Source organism: Pinus tabuliformis, chromosome J (assembly GCF_031772625.1).
Source record: "Pinus tabuliformis cultivar Carrire ecotype Pingquan chromosome J, CPIR1, whole genome shotgun sequence".
In the NCBI taxonomy this organism is placed as follows: Eukaryota; Viridiplantae; Streptophyta; class Pinopsida; order Pinales; family Pinaceae; genus Pinus; species Pinus tabuliformis.
In genome coordinates, this window is record NC_142295.1 from 1,037,910,368 (window position 1) to 1,037,928,185 (window position 17,818).

A 17,818-nucleotide genomic window follows, 5' to 3' on the forward strand; every position below is an offset into this window, starting at 1 on the left:
ATACCATCAATCTCTCAATCTTAATGGTCTGAGTTCGAGTTTGGCAGTTGACTGAATCTTAATTTCTGAATTCGAGTTTGGCAGTGGAAACAAACTGGTGAATAAGAGCAGAAGAAAAGTGCAAGAACGTCAATACTAGGCCAAACAAACAAACTGAGGTAAGTGAACAAAGCTTTATTTGTTTAGGGTTAATATTTGATCTTTGATTCATATGTTGATCCCGGCGATAATTTTTTTCTCCTATGCTAAATTTTTTTAGGGTTTATATTTGATCTTTGATTAGATTCAGAAGCTGGCGAGCATGCTTTTTCTCCTATGCACTACGTAATGCACAACTATACCCGCACTTCTTTGTTTCAAACCGAATTGATCACATTTTTTGTTTCCGCACATGATCTTCAGTAGTTCTTGAACTCCATTGTGCTATGCACTTTTCGTACGATCATGCATTTGCTTGGGCGTTAGGGAGGGAACATGCATCTATATATCTATAGAATAAAAGGAAAACATTGTGGGAAAGTATAAAGCACTTCTCAGTGTTTATTCAAACTAATAGTAAAACCCAAAGAAATATATTTAGCTGGTAAGTTATCTGGTGATTTTTAATTGGTAAAGTGCTTTAGTTATAAAAGTCTACTCATATCTTGAGTCGATACGATTGATTTTTAGTAAAAATACAGGTGGGATTATTGTAAATCGATTTTAAATCTGAAAACTTTGCAGGAGTTGCTGATGAGATTTGCTTTCATATTGTTTGTTAAGATTCCAAAAATTTAAACAGTAACACAAAATTCTACCAAATATCTTTCCATTCTCATGAGTGTCGGTGGCTTTGTGCCAAAAGCAATTCGCGGTCGCCATTTGCGGGTACAATCAGCGGCAGAGGAGCAGTATTCAGAAAATGGAGACTTCAGGAAAGAGCGACGGAAAGGGAGGGAAGAATGGAGCAGGCTCAAGGAAGAAGCGAGTAACCAAAACAGTGAAGGCCGGATTGACCTTTCCAGTGGGGAGGATTGCCAGATATCTCAAGAAAGGGCGGTATGCCAACCGGGTTGGAGCCGGGGCGGCAGTCTACCTTGCCGCTGTCTTGGAATATCTCACCGCCGAAGTGTTGGAGTTTGCCGGAAAAGCTGCCCGTCGTTGCAAGAAGACCAGAATTATCCCTCGCCACATTATGCTAGCCGTCCGATCCGATGAGGATTTGGATAAACTTTTCGAGAATGTGACCATCGCCAGTGGTGGAGCGATGGAAATCATTCATTACGCTCTCTTCTCCCAGAAGTACATCGAGAAAGTGAAGAATGGGAAAGTGAAGAATGTTTATGCGCCAAATTGATGTTTTTTATAACATCACTTTTTCTTCCTCTGGGGGCATTTTGTTTTCTAATAAAGCCCATCTGGAACTTATTACTGAATACTCTATAGATATATATAGGTCTTAAATCAATTCTGTTTGTAGTGTGCCCTGTTCAAATATTGTTTTATGTATAAATTCCTTTCGAAGGGTATGGGAAATTAAGCGCCAGAGTTTGGGGTTCCAAGTTTGCTGAACTTTCGAGGATTTATACATTACATTACTATTTACTACGTTTATTATTGTTCCAAGTCCTTTATTTCATGCTTGAATTATTTAATCCATTATTGTTCGTAGGTTTTGTGTATTCAATATGCTGGTTCTTAATTTTTTATTTTTTTTGCTTTTTGCTTCATTTTTTACTCAAGCTTCTATTGTTAATCTAGGTTTACATGTTATTTTTCAAGTTTTTTGATCTTTTATTTCAAGTCTATATAGTTTAATTCATGCTTAGATATTTGGTTCTTAAGTTTTTTGTTTTTTTTGTGCTTTTTCCTTCTTCATTTTTTACTCAGGCTTCTATTGTTTAATCTATGTTTAAATGTTATTTTTCTAGTTTTTTGATCTTTCATTTCAAGTCTATATGGTTTAATTCATGCTAAGATATTTGGATTAATATAATTGACAACCCTTAAATTAATGTTGAATTGTTTTTTATGTAAGCCTAATAGTTAGAACTTTGAAGTTGTTTGTTTATGGTAATCTATTATATGTTAATAGTTTCTTTTTCATTGTATTTAAGAGTATATTGTTATTTAGCATTGAATGGTTTTTCCTTAGGCCTAATAGTTAGAATCTTGAAGTTGTTTGTTTTATATGTTAATAGTTTCTTTTTCATTGTATTTAAGAGCATATTGTTACTGTTAATTGATCCTTGGCCTTTTACATGGAGGACCAATAAGGGTTTTTGTTGTTGTTGTTGTTGTAAAATGTGTATGATTAATCTACTATGACCAAACTGATAATTTTTTAACTCTCATCTTAATGTGGTGCTTTATCTAATTAGTTGATTCTTAAAAGTCTTATGAAATCTTGAGATGATTAGGAATCTCCACTTCAATGCTACTTCTTGCTTCAACCTAAATGTGGGTGGATTAGTTGGTAACTTCATTGAAGGATTTGTCAGTGTATATATGCCCATTGGTTCCAACTCTAAAGAAATTCATCATTGGCTTGGAATTTATAATCTACACTACTATAGGAGTCACCTCTTAATATAGTAGATTCCCCATTTCTACTGAAATTACTTAGTTATCTTCTTAGGAGGGGATAATAGTAATTATAAATCTTTATAATAGTGATGCTTGAATAGGGAGTGAAAGAGGAGACATTTTTATGATCTTATGATAGAGCCTTAAAGAAGAAAACAAATGTCAAATAGATTTTGTGACCATAGCTTTTTCCTTCTAGACCATAGAAATCTATTGGAAATTTAGGTGAACTTATTTATAATAAATTTAGGGATGATTGTAAATGAGCTATAATATGTGTATTCCCTTTATGACATTCTTTATTAAAATATCTATGAGTATTAAGTTTGTAGTCATCATTATTTTAGGCTTTGAGTGAAACCCCACAATATAAGATATCTACATGGTAAAATTTGGAGAAAAATAGAAATCCCAAAAAATCAAATTATCTCATAAAAGGACTAGAATTGGAAGTTGGAAAAGGCTCAAGGAAAATAATGGATAATTTTTACCACAAAACCCAAATTTATCATAAAAAGAAAGGGCAATTTAATATATGAGTCATTAGCATCCAACGTTCTTAAAACACTTACAAAACCCACAATTTATTCATAATTAGTTTTTGTAGATACTAGATTAGTGGAGCCCAACATACATAAGTGTTTAGAAAAAACATAATTCAGTCATATAACTAGGTTTTGTAGAATAAAAAATCATAGGATATCTACATAGTAAAATCAGGAGAAAAATAGAAATCCCAAACCATGAAGTTCAAATTTAAGAAAAAAGGGACTCAAGGGACTCATAAGGAAAATAATGGGTAAATATTGTTCTTCCCAAATTTTACTTGGAAGACATGCATCCTCACATCTACAAGTCTTTGGGTTGTATATGTACTGAGTGGTTCTCTTTGTTGGATATGAAAATTTCCCTGGTGGAGGTGCAATACTATACACATAATTATGATTTTTAGTTTTTAAGCTTTGGTTGCAAAAAATACCTTTAAATAGACTGCATTAGAGAAGAATACCATTGGACTACATTAGAGAATAATACCATTGGAAAAACTTGGGTTGTCAAATTTGCAGCCCAAAATTTCCAATGGTATATGTACTATTTTATCACAATTTTATTTTAATTATTAATTTTATTTTATTTTTTTAAATGTAATTTAACCAAGTCAATTGTTTAGATAACATAAGGGTGGTAGGAAGGGGAAAGGTTTTGTACAACCCTGATGGAAAATTGAATACAAGGTATCCCTGGGGATTGAGCTCAATGACCAACCCTGCTGAAAATTTGAATAGAAGGTATGCCTAGGGATTGGGCTCTATTATCAAAAATGAGGTTGAATTGCATGGCATGTTGCTCCAAGAATCCTTTGAGTATCTAATATAACCATCTTCGAAGGCTCACTTCTGGTTATTCAACATCTCCACAAAAACACCTAGCTAAAAGAAAATCATTTAACAAATTTAATAAAATTAAAAATTAAAAAAAATTAAAATGTTGCTTGAAGAATTATCCTTTAAAGCTTTTCTTTTATATTTTAAAGAAACAAAATAGTGACGTTAATAAGTGTGCTAATCAAACTTCTCCACTCAAAGTTAAACAATTAGTAACCAATAGCACCCAAGGTTGGGTTAATTTACCATAACCTCAAACTCAATCATATGGCTATAAAGCATACTAAGATCCACACCCACAAAATTTCTCCACTTTAGAGGCAAAATATTCCAGTGCCAATGTTAATTATGGGGAATCAATCACAACAGGTGGCAGGGAGACTGCACCTGATTATGGCATTGCATTATTACCTTCATCATTATGCTAACGCTAATCACACCTTATTAAATAGTAATTCCACCGTTCGAAAGTCACAAAACAAAGCTCAATTTCTTCTTGAAAGCATGATCGATGTCCATGGCGTACGAATTATGAACAAGTTGATGCCATTAAATCTCCCTACAGGTGGTTCATCAGGCTGTGTCATTTCAAGATGGCCCCTCCCCTATGCAGACACAGTAACTCATCATTTTTAAGCATGCACAAAATTGACTGTGGATTTAGGCATGTCTTGCAGTCTTTATACCTACCTACTTGGGTACAGTCTTGGGCTACAAAACCCATTTTCATCTTGGCGATTACAGGTGGAACGATAATCGACATTTCTGAATTGAAGCGGGAGGCTCCTTTGTGGGTGGTGGGAGGCAAAGCTCTTGCTAAATTCATCCCGATTCCAAAACTGGAATATCACTTTGTCAACTTGGATATTGTTGCACAGTTGAACTGAAGATTGATTCTATGAAAGTTGATTTATTGGTTCTCAATTTGAAAATAAAATATTATATGATGTCCACTGTCCAAGTGCAAGAGGAAATACTGATTAACATACTTTGTTTTTAGTCCAAATACAAGTTCTATGTCTGTAGTCACTTTTTTTACTATTAATAGAAAGAGTCTTTTCTGATTGGCAAAAACAAAGTGTAGGAGGAAAACTAGTCCTCGAAGCAAAACTTGCTAGACAAAATCTGAATTAGAAGTTTTGTGTAGTCAACTCTTGAATCTCCTTGACAAAAAAAGTGTAAGCGGAAAACTAGTCCTCAAAGCAAAGCTTGCAATACAAAATGGTGAATTAGAAGTTCTGTGTAGTCAACTCCTGAATCTCCTTTGACAAATCAACCTTCTGCACACACTTTTCTGAGAATGAAGACTCAGCTAGAACCCATGATGAGCATAAAACATATTCAACTTTTGAAAAAAAAGGAAAATAAAAAATGTTTACGTAATATAATATAACATTACAACATTTCTCTCATTTTACCCATTCTCTCTCGTCTCTCTCATTCTTAGCCAGGGAGTTCTCTGGGGGTACCTAATAACACCTTAAAGATAGATTTTTCTTGATTTGTTCCTTACCCAAATATATTTCCTTCACAAATAATCATTTACTTTAACTGAAAACCTATATTATTTGAAGCCTTCATCAAAGTTGTGAGCTTTTAAAGCTAAAATTGGTTAATAGCTTGCCTCCTTAAGGGAGGGATTAAATGGAAACAAGTGATACACTTGGCAATGTTCTTAGTGCCAAACATAACAATCTCAAAAAATAGTTAATAACTTCAGCGTTTTTAATAGAATTAATATCAATAGTTAGAATATCATCAACAATTAAAATATGTGAGATAATAAAATTGTTGTTATTCTTAATCCCTTTAATATTCCATAAAGCCCCTTCTTTTTTCTAGAAGTTTGCTAATACTATCTAGAACTAAAAGGAAAGGAAGAGTAAGGATGTTAAATAAGGAAAGGAAGAGTAAGGGTGTTAAATTTTAACACATGATACATGCTTTCTTAATAGTTGATTGAACTTTAGTGTACAAGTATAAATTTAAGTTGATAATGCAAATTAAACATCATGTTTGGTGGTCATAGGGTGTAGATTGAGTGGTTCAGAGTTCTCTCTTCTTTTGCTTGGGTTTCAATCCTACTTCGTGATGTGTTTGTGTGAGTTTATTGTTGAGACATTGATTTAACCTTGAGTCAAGAAGAATTTAATTTACTGTGGGCATCATCCTTGGACTAATAAGTGTTTGATGCATTTATTTGAGAAATGCATTATGTGAGAAAAGAGAAAAAAATGCATAGAATATCAAAATAATGAAATGATTAGGCTTCATCTATATGAATTTGTAATTTGAAAAGTAGGATAAGAATGATTTCCAACAACAATCATGTAAATTCTTGCTTTAAAAAAAGGTATGACAACAAGTCGACATTATTCTCAATCTTAACACAGTTGAAAGATGAATCACATTATAACTTTATGTGTAGTAACTGCCAATAATAGGTGTGCCCCTACTCATTTTGAATTGTTGGAATTGAATGCACGCTCCCAAAGAAGTGTGCCCCACCATTTCCCAATAGTGAGAATATGAATGGAGAACAACTTATAGTAATCAAGAAGTTTAGAAAACCCTCGTTGTAAGGTAGGTATTCTCCAATAATTATCATTCTCTCAATAAATAACATTCAATATCAATGCATTTAGAGTGATCGTGAAATAGCTAGATCCATCCTCAATGTATTTAGAGTGATCATGGAATAGTTAGATCCATCCTCAATCAATGGTTGACCATGTCAAGATATGAAGACACTAGACTCTCCAAAAGAGCTCACCCTCATCTTGATGTAGGAATAAAAACACATATCTTCAAGTGAGGGTGCACCATGAAAAATATGAACAATAGTTGGGACATGATTTTATAGGTCCACATAGATAGTGCTCTTCAAGCATGCATGCATGTAAAAGTGATATATGACCCTCAAGCTTTTAGTCCATGCAAGATGCATTGAAGGAGACATATGTCCTCTTAACATGCCACATGTAAACTCCATAATAACCTCCAGATAAAATATTTTATGTGCTAAGTCAAAGACATGAGTGTGCTCGCCAATCGAGGTCAAATAATGCTAAGTGTAGCTGAAATATCCATGCAATAATGAAGAGAGGGTGTTTAGGAGGGGTGTGCCCAAGAATATTGTTTCATGTAATTACCTCAATCATTCATCAAATATGAAATATCCTATATGGATTGTGCCCTTGGAAGAAGTGCCAAAATGGTCAACTAACTTCCTAAACCATTTGCAGAAGAGAAGGTTGCCCTAAATAAGTGTGCTAATAAGGGGGGTGTTCTCCAATAATTGTTGGATTGTGAAACTAAGTTATCTTCCCTAATGATAACCCCACCATGATAACAACATATTGATAGGATAAAAGCTCAACCTAGGATTGAATCTAGGATGCATCACTGAAGGACTATTACATGATTAATACCTTATTAAATAATAAAAAGAGGCTTGATCACCAAAGATGTCTATAATAACCCTCTTCTCTAACTCAAACTTTAGAAATAATACATCATTCAATACACTTAACCCCTAGGAAATGTTTAACGACATTTTACAACGTTGACCTGACCTCAAATGTCCCATTATGGAAATGGGGTCTAAATTTTTCGATCTTTTTCGAGCATATCATAACTTAAATTGGATAACATTGTTTTTTTCATCTCATCAAGACCTTTGCAACAATATAATTTTTTCTCCAATTTGACTCCTCGATCAAAAGATGTGGTTGATTAAAGTCTTGGTCAATCAAATTGCACCACGTCATCGGGCCTGCCATGCAGTGCCTACGTGATTGTCCACATCATAGGCGATGTGGAAGTTGTTGACATGTTCTTATCCTGGGTCACATGTATCCACTATTGATTCACTCATATGACATACCCTTCTAAACAAATGAACACTCATACATAGACATAGGTAGGTCAAGCAAGTGTGGACCCCTCCCTAGCCACCTCTTCTCAAGAATAAAAGCTTGGGAGAAGCCACTAGGCATGACCTTGTCAAGGTTACATGGAAACATACAACTTATGACAAGATTAGCCTCCCTCTTGACTTTTAAGCAAAAGCATTCATGCTATGTCGTGTTTGACCCCACCAAATAGGCCCCATGTGCTAGGTCACCCGGGAATTAAATCCCATGAGTTCTACTATGCCCTCCATTCAATATACCCAAGGTCTAGGGTGATGTCACTAGTCTTAAATGTTGGGGTGATGTTATACTTCGTCAAGCCCTCCACGTTAGGAGCTATGTAATTGTGGGTTCCACTATACCCGACATCGTGCAATTCACATAAATCAATATATGTACACATTAGACTCTCCAAAAGAGCTCACCATCCTCTCGGTAGAGGAACAAAAATATGAATATGTAACTAAGGGTGCACCAATAAAAATAGGCACAATAATCGAGACATGATGTTATAGGTCCTCATAGATAGTGTTATCCAAGATGCATGCATGTAAAGTGATTTATGGCCCTCAAGATTCTAGTCCATACAAGATGCATTGAAGGAGACATATGTCCTCTTAACATGCCACATGAAAACTCCATAACGACCTCCAAATAAAATGTTTTATGTGCTAAGTCAAATATGTGAGGGTGCTCACCAATAGAGGTCAAATAATGCTAAGTGTAGTTGAAATATCCATGCAATAATTAAGAGAGATCACTTATGAGAGGTGTGCCCTAGAATATTGTGCCATGTAATTGCCTCAACCAATCATCAAATATAAAATATCTTCCATATGAAGTGTGCCCTTGGAAGAAGTGCCAAAATGATCAAATAACTTCCCAAACCATTTGCAGAAGAGAAGGGTGCCCTCAAGAAGTGTGCTAATAAGGGGGGTGAGCTCAAATAATTGTTGTATCACGCAAGTAATTTATTTTTTCTAGTGATAACCCCACCATGATAACAACATATTGATAGGATAAAAGCTCAACCTGGGACTAGGATGCATCACCAAAAGACTATTACATGATTAATACCTTATCAAATATTAAAAGCAGGTTTGATGAGCAAAGATGTATATAGTACCCCCCCCCCCCCCACCACCGCTTCTCTAACTCACACTTTAGAAATAATACACCATTCAATATACTTGGCCCCTAGCCAATATCTAACAACATTTTACAATGTTAAGTCATATCACCTAGGGAAATCCCATCAAGGCAAAGTTATATTTTGTTTTGAATTAGCTCACAAAATATGGTTGTTCTACTCTTATATTTATTGAATATCGTTTTTTAGTTCTAGTTGTAGGTTATATTTCTTTGAGTGTGGGTTTGATTTGAGAGTTAAAATTTAACATAAAATAATTGCGCAGAGAGGCGCTCTCCGACCTAGTATGGAAGAGATGTTGTCAAGCTATGTTATGTTATGTAAACATTTTGACTTGGTCAAATTACATAAAAATAAAAATAAATTAAATTAAAAATAATAATAATAATAATTATTAATTATTAATAATGAAACTAACCTAGATCATTCTTAACTCTAGATATATCAAGCGTCGATAGGAATCAAATCTCTCGAGGTGCAAAGCTTTCCTCAAGTTTTTCACTCAAAAAAAGAGGTTTTCACCTTGAGAGATTTGATCCCTCTTGGCGATTGATAGATGTAGAGTTAAGTTGGATCTAGGTTGGTAAATAGTAGATAATCATGAGATACACAATACATTCAATTTGAGAGAATCATGTACATTTAATTAGGATTTTGATATCAAACTATAAGCCAAGATTGTTTTTTTATTAAGGTAAATAGTTTTAATTTAGTCTAAGTGAATATTAATTTATTCTAAGTGAATTTCGCTTGTTACTTGTGCAGACACAGAGTTCTTGTTTGATTTTTATTTTGCTATTGAAATTAACAATCTTATTTTATGTGTATCTCGATTTATAATTACTATGTATGATGGTTTCCAACACAAAGGATAACCATATACACACATGGTGATAACTAGATCTTATATCGATTTTTTAGAACAATGTTGCTCCCCACAATTGATCAAATAAGCCATTGATTCAAGGTAATGGGTATTTGTTTTTTTATGGTAGCTTTATTCAAATTCTTGTAATCTATACACAGTCTGAGTGTTCCATCTTTATTTTGCACAAATAAGACTAGTGCACCCTATTATGACACACTTGGTTTGATGTATCCGTTGTCCAACATTTCTTTCAGCTAATAGTTTCAGTTCCATGAGTTTTGGGGTAATCCTCGAGTATAGAACTTTAGATGTTGGTGCATTTCATAGAAGCAATTATATGGAGAAATCCACTTCCATGTGTGGAGGTAATCAAGGGATCTCTTGTGTAAATACAACATATTGCTTCAGAACTTGGTGTTCTACCTAGTTATCATTGCTATCATTCTCAAAATTGTTGGTTATTTCCAAAACAATTAATTTACGTCATTTTTGAAAAGTTATTTTGACTTGCATCATTTTTATTTGCCTTACTGATATTGGCTTCATCTTTCCTTGCAACACCCTTCATTCTCCATTCTCATCTATGCACTTGACCATATTTTTATAACAATCCACTTAGTGCAATGCAATGACATCTATTCCATCCCCAATAGTGCATCATATGCACCTAATTGCAACAAGTGAAAATCAACTATTGTAGCCAAATCCGTCAGCATAAAAGGACATGATATGTTGATATACTCCACTCTTCTTTTGGTCGAGTTGGCTAACTGAACTAGCCATGACTCCTGATGTGTTTCTTTAGTCAAATTTGATTTTCCATCGTCGTCAGGCTTATATAACTATAATTTGAACGAGGTTCAATTAAAGTCGAAATTATTTGATCACAAAGCATACCTTCAATTTTGATAATCACTTCCTAATGGTTCGCTTGGTGATTATCCATGACTGCATAAATTCTTGGCACATTTTGGGCCACGTCCCTAGTTGTTTTTGCCCCTTGTGCGTTGTACAGTTTTGGGCCAACATTTTGAAATATTTCCCCGGGTGCCTCTTCCTACATGTCCATCATTTATAGGGTCCTGTTCCATGGCCTTTGGCCTCTTCTCTCATAGTCTGGGTAGGTCAACCTTCTTTGTTGGCAGTGTTGAAGCTCTGTTAATTTTCTTGGTTGATAAGGACTGAGCTTATCCCTTTGACTACTCTCTTCCCTTTTCCTTTAAAATTATTGTTTCTCTTTGATTTCCAATTTTCTCTATACTCAAGTTCATGCCTAGACTCCTCATGACAATGTTTTAATTTCTCGATTACATCTTCAAGATTTTATGGCTCATCAAACTAAATTCGATCCTTAAACACTTATGGCATCTCATTGATATACCTTTGAGTTTTTGTCTCTTCATAACATTTTCCCCACCTTCAGTTCATAGAAGTCCTTAGATTTGTTGTCAAAATACCTTTCAAATAGATACTTTCCTTATTCTCAAACTCCTTATAGGCATCTGATCCTCCTCCTTTATATTCTTCACATTCTTTAAATGTTCCCACCATATATTGGCCTTGCCTTTCAAACTAAAGGTAACCACCTTTGCCTTCATGTTATCAGAGTAGGTGTGGACTCTAAAGAGCTTCTTTCATCTCAAGAAAGCATCTCTCAATGTATTTTGTTGGCTTTAGCTCGCCATCAAATGTGGGATGTTTGGCCTTCTTTAATTCTTTTGGTACATGTTCATTTTTTATGAGTGTTGGTTCTTCTCTCTAGAGTACTCAATATAGTACCTCCCTTTACTTTCTTCACTTGATAGTTTGTGACTTTTCTTGGATTTACTTCGATTTTCTACATTACTTCTTTCGTCTTTCGTTATTTCTTCTGATGAGCTTTGTTTGATCCTTGACTAGTCCCCAACTCATGCTTCCTTTGCCTCTACAAATTTGAGGGACTCTATAGTATAACCACATTCACTTTAGATTTATCTCTTTGTGCTTTGGTAAGCCTTTCTTTTGCCCTTACAAGCTTCCCATTGCCATCTTTACAACTCTTATCTTTGCCACCAGACTTCTCAAGGTTTCCATTAATGCTGGAGAAATATTATGCAACCATCTCACAAAATTGAAGAAAAGAAAGATCAACGACTTGAAAAATAGCCTCTTCGAGGGGGAAACCTCCTTTACATCACATAAATGAAAAATTCTTGGATGATACAAACGACAAGACCTCCTTGGTATATATAGGAGTCTAAGGGGTCATAATATAATTAGAGCCTATATAACCATAACAATGTAAGGGCACAAAAATAAAAATAGTGGGCTTTTATGGGGCACAAAACTAAAAATATGGGGGCTACATGGGAACAACAATAACAATAAGGGTCAAAATACAGAGAAAAGAATCGGATCTATCCCAAATCTTTTTCTCTTCTCTGTATATCAGTGTCCTGATGATGAGTCTTGCTCTAGACTCGAAACGTCGACAAAAAAAAAATGATGAATACTGTGGATTATCCAAATACAATCTCTCAAAAACCTCTCCACAGAAACCTGCAATCCAAAAACAATAAGGGTCTACACTAAAAATAAAAATAAGGGGGCTACACTAATAATAACAATAAGGGGGATACTGTTGGAATTTCTAAGTCTATCTATTAGAAATCCTTCATGTAATTTCTAATTTATTTCTTCCTACTTGTTCTGTTAATTAACAAGTTATTTGCCATGTAAATACTGAAAATAAATACAAGTACATGCTCAAAACATATATATCATCAACTGAAGGAAAAACAAGAACACAAGTGACACCGTTATTTTTGGACTAATGTCCTTAGAAAAACCCAATGCGGGAAAACCAATGCAGCTATTTGAGGGTTTTATTATTAAGTAGTTTCAGAATACAATCTGGGTTCTAGAAATGGCTCACCCAATAGAGAATGCTCTCGGTAGTAGTACCTCTCAGTCGGAGACAGATATTTTGGCTAAAAACACCGGATGAACAACCCACAGCTCTCAGCTCTAATCTGCGCCACGAAATCTCCCAGCGTCTGCCTCTAGGGACTGCGTCAGCCTCTCTAGCCTAGTGTCATCCAGGCATAAGCCCAAATTGCCCTACGTCAGCCTCCTTAGCCTCTATGTCACCCACACTAGCTCTCCTCAGGCACTGTGCAACTCCTGACTGCCTCTACGTGGCTTCTAGTTGGCTCTGCGCCCCTCTCTCCGGCTTCTTCGTTGATGATCCTGATACCCGCTCTACTTTTCTGCTTTTGTATTCACTACCCCTCAGCTGCTACTTTGATCACTCGTTCGATTTCCTCAGCAAGCCCTACCCCAAAAAATCAAATTCTTGATCAACTCAATGTGTTCTCCAAGTGACCCTTAAGCCTGCTCTTATACTTTTCTCGTTGACAATTCAATGGCCAAGATTAAGTCCATAACCAATGGCTAAGATTATATCTTGCTTGATCCATGAATTTTGGACCATTCTAACTTAGTTTTATATCAATTCACATCAATATTTTATTTTCCCTAAGTTTATACTTAGGGACTCCATTAAAAAATATTAATTATTTGAATATCTCCCAAACTGGTGAGATTTTGTCCAAACCATTTCTGGGTATTGGAGATCTTATGTTATTTAGAATCTCCACCAATTTTCGTGGCTATATCACATCTGATGCTACCCCAAACCAACAGATACACTAGTATTATAGGGACCTCACATGCCCCTCTCTTTCAAAAAATGTTGTCCTCAACACTTGAGTACTTTTGGAGGCTTCTATATAAAATTTTCATCCTGCCATGTGGAATCTTCAACAAGTAAGTTCTTCCACTTAATGAGATACTTTGAAATTGATTGATTTTGTAACTTTCAAGTTCTCGTTTCTATGACTGCTTCAGGCCCCAATATGACTTTTCCTTCTTCGAAAAGTTTTGGCAATAATGTTTGAACTGGGAGCTTCTCATTAATAGCCTTCTTTAAGCATGAAACATGGAAAATTGGGTGTACCCGCAAAGATGCGAGCATCTCCAATTTGTATGCCATAGTACCAATATTTTGCAACACTTTGTAAGAACCATATTACTTGGGTGATAATTTATTATCCTTCTTAGCTTGCTTGAATGAAATTTGTTTGTATGGTTGGAGCCTTAAAAATACCTAGTCACCTACATCAAAACTTCTTTCACTGCGATGTTGATATGCCTATTGTTTCATTGGATTCTGCACTAGAGTGAGGTTATCCTTTAAGAGTTGAATAACTTGTTGTTGATGCTCGATGTGATATTCCACTGCTTGAACCTTAGAATTTTCTCTTAAAGATGATGAGATGGATGGTGGATGATACCCATAAAGTGCCATAAATGGGGTCATTTTTGTTGTAGTATGGTGGAAGTGTTATACCACCATTCAACTAGAGCCAACCACTTGACCCATTGTGTTGTTTATTAGATACAAAGAAATGAAGATAACATTTCAAACATTTGTTCACTATCTTAGTTTGCCCGTCAGATTGAGGATGATAAGATGAGATAAGAGATAATTGAGTACCAAGACAAGAAAATAATTCTTTCCAAAAATTTCCAGTGAAAATGGAATCTCTGTCACTTACAATAATCTTTGGGTTTCCATGTAGCTTTTGAATTATTTCCATAAATGGTAGCAATTGTATTGCCTTTAAAAGGATGATATAATGCACAAAATTGTGCATATTTGGTAATTTTATCAACTACCACCATGATGACACTCTTTCCTTGATACTTGGGTAAACCTGTGATAAAATCCATTCAGATCTCCTCCCAACGCTGACTTGGAATGGCTAAAGGTTGTAATAGACCATGGGTCTTAATTGTCTCAACTTTATTTTGTTGGCAAGCCAAACATTTTGCCACAAACTTATGAATATCATATTTAAGGCCATCCCAAAAAGAAATCTTCTTGAACTTTTGATAAGTTCTTAAAAATCATTAGTGCCCTCCTAAGGGGTATGTGTGAAATTCCAAAAGAATCTTTTGTTTGAGTTGGGAATTCTTACAAAGATATAAACAATCTTTGTACCATAATGAATCAGTTTTCCAGTTAAATGTATTAGATCTACTCAGATCTTGCTACAAATTTTGAATGAGTGTCCACACATCTTCGTCATTCTTTCATTCATCCCTTGCTTTAGTTATCCAATCAGATTGAATAATAGAAATGGCACAGAGCAATGCTTCCACATCCTCGTCCTTTCTTAAGAGTGCATCTGCAATAAAATTTTGCTTCCTTTTTTGTAGATTATTTCAAAGTCATAACCCAACATCTTTGTGAGCCATTTTTGTTGCTCTTCTGAAGATAATCTTTGTTCGAAAAATTATTTAAGACTATCATGATCAATTTTTATCTTGAAGTGTCTTCCCATTAGGTAAGGTCGCCATTTCTTTAGTGCATGTAGTATTGCCAACACTTCCTTATAGTAAATAGGTTTGTGTAAATACTTTCCCTTGATTGGATGACTTTTAAAAGAAATGGGTCTTCCTTCTTGCATTATAACAACATCAATTCCATTTCCTGAGGCATCACATTCCACAATAATGGTTTTTGAGAAGTCGAGTATAGATAAGACCAATGCTTGGTACATTGCCTGTTTAAGATGTTCAAATACCTTAGTTGCTTCCAGAGTCCAAGAAAATGCATATTTCTTCAGTAATGTTGTTAGAGGCGCTGATATTCTCCCATAATTCTTAACAAAGTTGAGACAATACCCTGTCAACCTAAGAAATCCTCAAAGATAATTTAGGGTTGTGGGGTTTTTTCATTCCTTAATGGATTTATATTTGTTAGGGTCTACCTTAACACCCTCATGAGATATAATATGACCAAAATATTCCACCTCTTGTACTCCAAAGAAACATGTGGAGGTTTTTCATATAATTGTTTCTTCTTCAATAGTTTGAGCACCCTGTCAACATGTTGAACATGATCCTTGCAAGACTTACTGTATATTAGTATATCATCAAAAAATACTAACACAAATTTTAAATGAAGGGTTTGAAAACGGAATTCATCAAAACCTGAAATGTGGAAGGTGCATTAGTAAGGCAGAAAGGCGTGACCAAAAACTCATAATGATCTTCATGAGTTATGAATGTTGGTCTTGAAATGTCTTTGGTCTTCATTCTAATTTGATGATATCTTGAATCAAGATCCAACTTTGTCAAGTAAATTGCTCTATGTAATTCATCCAACAATTAATCAATGGCAGGAATGGGAAATTTATCTTTAATAGTGAGCTTATTGAGCTCCCTATAATATAAACACATATGCCTTGACCCATCCTTCTTATGCACCAACACTACTGGAGCAAAGAAATAACTTTGACAAGGTTGAATTATACGGCCTCTAACATTTCTGCAACCATATGTTCAATTTCACTCTTTTGGGCATATGGATATCTGTAAGGCATGATGTTTGGAGTAACACTTCCTGGAATCAAGTGAATAGCATGATCATAATCACAAATAGATAGGAGGCCTTTGGGAGTCTCAAATACCTTGGAATTATTTTCCAAGACTTTTTGTAGATTCCGAGAAATAGATGATTTCCATGTTTGAACGTCTAGTGAGCATAATTGTCCAATTACTTCCTGAATTTATTTCTTCAAAATACTTTTCATGCCATTGGAGCTGATTATCTTCCCTGGTTTCCCTATGATACCCCTTGATTCAATTTCATTTCCTTCCCAAAAAAAAATTCAAGAAAAGTTCTTCAAAATTAAAGGTTATTGTCCCCAAATATTGTAACCATTTGACTCCTAGTACAACACAGCACCACCCATTGGAATGGTTAGCTTAATATAATGGCACTTTCTAGAGAAATTTATAGTTCCTCCATTTGCAACCATCACTCTAAACTATAGCGTTGGATATAGAAATCAATTCAATTCCTTCGATATCGTACGATGAATAAAATTATGGGTATTACCTAAATCAATCAACACTATTGCCTTTTTCTTCTTGATATAGCCTTTTATCTTGAGAGTTTCAGGAGTGGTAATCCTACCAATATTGCATTACAAGATATGGCCGGATTCATTTCTTATATCTCTAGGGTTGGCTCTTGGTATATATCCTCTTCTTTTGATGTTTCTTGTTCCTTTTTTTTCCTCCTCTTCATAATCTATGTAAAATAACTTCTTCTTGGAACACTTATGACCTTCAGTGTATTTGCAATCACAACTATAACAAAGCCCCTTTTCTCCTTTTTCCTCCAATTTTTGTGGTGTCAACCTTGTAGGTTGTTGAAGGCTAGGAGCAACAACACTTCCATATTTATATTTGTGAGTGGTAGTGTAACAAACTTGGTTAAAAATCCATCTAATAATGATAATAAAGGAAAAATAAGACCAAGGTCATGGGACCCGTATTTCAAGTTGAATGTTGGGTAAAAACATAGCGATGGGGACCACTTGTGATTAATTTATGGCCATGGAAATTTGCAAATGAAGTGGCAAAGGTAAAGTGGAATTAATTGACATTTACTTATGAAAATAATGGAAAATAGGAGAAAAGGAAGGTGAAAGTTCACAAAATTGCATGCTAGGAAAATTGAAGGAAAATAGAGGAAAATGAAGAAAATATAGACCTCAATGATAAAAAGACTTTTGAGGATCAGTTTAGTCTTTGGCACTCTCATTTTATTCTCTCTCTCATACTCTTTCACAATTAGATTTTTTTGGAGCACTCTTGGAGGATTCTCGTACACTTTGGATTTGGAGAAAGAAGGCAAAGGAAAAGAAGCAAAGGACAAGGGGACAATGGGATCAACAATTACAACATGTTTTATTTGTAATTACTGAGTTGCATGTATGATTTCCTTGCTATTTTTGGAATGCATGGTATATGCATGTGATTATTTGGTTATGATTTTTCATTTCCATGGAGGATTGCCTAGATTGACAATGGTTTTGCC

At 34.8% G+C, this 17,818-nt stretch overlaps 1 pseudogene; it reads left to right on the forward strand.

The window, feature by feature from the left end:
• Window positions 1-901: 901 nt before the first annotated feature.
• LOC149230422 (putative histone H2A.1 pseudogene) lies at window positions 902-1,336 on the forward strand (annotated as a pseudogene).
• The last annotated feature ends 16,482 nt before the right edge of the window (window positions 1,337-17,818 follow it).